The following is a 1,595-nucleotide window of genomic DNA, read 5'->3' on the forward strand; positions in this document are numbered from 1 at the left end:
ACTCCTGAGAAACAGGAGTAGCAGCTAAGACGCATTGAGCTGTATGTTCCTCCTATCAAACAGAGCTAATGCCTTGTGTTTGCTTTCTGTAGTCAGTGGAGGGAGATAGGTAACCCCAGAAATGATGTAGCATACTTGTGAGTTGAAGCATCCTTTTGGGGTTCTTGCCTTCTCCGTTGACTTGACAGGCAGACAAGGCTTCTCTCTCAGCCATCTCAGGCACATGGTTACAGCTAGGTGGAATAAATAAACCTGTGTTCAAGTGACAAGACTCAGGATTGACATGCAAACCTCTCTTTCACTTTGGGCAACGCTTCCCACTTAGGACCTTCAGCAAACCCCCTCTGGGAGTGATGCTATGTTATCACTTCCAAAGTGCTCATATAATTTACAAAGTTTTCAACTATTCAGATTTAAAAAATGTTTCAAATCCAGACAATGGCACTGGGAAGCTCTGAATCAATCAGATTTTGAACACAGCTGGATGAGAAATGCCAGGGTAAGCGTGGGCTGAGCCAGGTGAGCAGCTTTGTGGACCACACTCATGGCCAGTGGCCATTTGGTCATCCTCACTGATGCTGAGACCTGCCATGGCATCTGTGGGCAGGCAGCACTGTATGCCAGTACAGACTAGCGAGCAAACTGCATCACATCTCTGCTACCCACAGCCGAGTTATGATAACACGTGTTTCTTCTAACCTCTTGTCTAGATTATGGCAAGGCAGTTTAAAAGGGCTCACCACTCAGGGCAGAGATGTCAGGTGCAGTTACTGTCTTTGGGTTTCCCAGAGGGGAATGAGAACAAGGGTTTCCACTTGGCAAAGCAAATAACCCTGGGCATTGATGCTTTTGCATTTCCTTCGCTGAAGGCTGTGGGTAATGGTACCTGCGCGCCTTGCAGTGCAGGGGATGTGATAGAGATGTCTCGTGGAGTTAAGTGCTCCTCGCTGCTTGCTAGTCAGATGGCATTGCCCTGCTTCTGCTGCAGAGCAGAGGCAACGGGAGGCAGGTGCCTGGGCTGTTGCTTAAAAAATAGCCCCTCTCCACAAGAGCACTGTTTAAAGATGCTTTTTATTATTACCACAGGAGCAAAGTTGGCTGTTTCCATAACACCGTAATGCAAACATCATGTGTTTGCCCCACAGCAACCGTCGAGTCAGTAGCACAAGCTCCTTCCTGGGCAGGAAGCAATAGGTAAGACTGCCTGTACTTTGGGATAACCAGCCCCTTATGAAGCCAGGCAGAAATGTAACACCCTCTGCAAAAAGCTCCCCTGAAAGCATTGTTAGCGTGAGTAGCCTGATGGAGATACCCAGCTCCCTCGCCTTTCCTCACAGGGTCTTTCCACCAAAAGCTGCAAACCCATTTGATATTAAAGACTCAGCATAGCTACAAGGAGGATTAGTAGGACTCAATTTTTAATTGTGAAATATCGATAAAGACAGCTTTTTTGCATGCTGCCTCTTGCTCCTGCAGCACTGGTTATAATTTCTTACCAACTCTGGATTCTGCGAGCGACCCCAGCTGAGCACCAGGGAGGTGCTGGCATTAAAGAGTGGGTGGGCACTGCAGGCCCCGAGACAGGGGTGGAGAGC

The sequence above is a fragment of the Pygoscelis adeliae genome, unplaced genomic scaffold, assembly GCF_000699105.1.
Source record: "Pygoscelis adeliae isolate BGI_AS28 unplaced genomic scaffold, ASM69910v1 Scaffold4, whole genome shotgun sequence".
NCBI lineage: Eukaryota > Metazoa > Chordata > Aves > Sphenisciformes > Spheniscidae > Pygoscelis > Pygoscelis adeliae.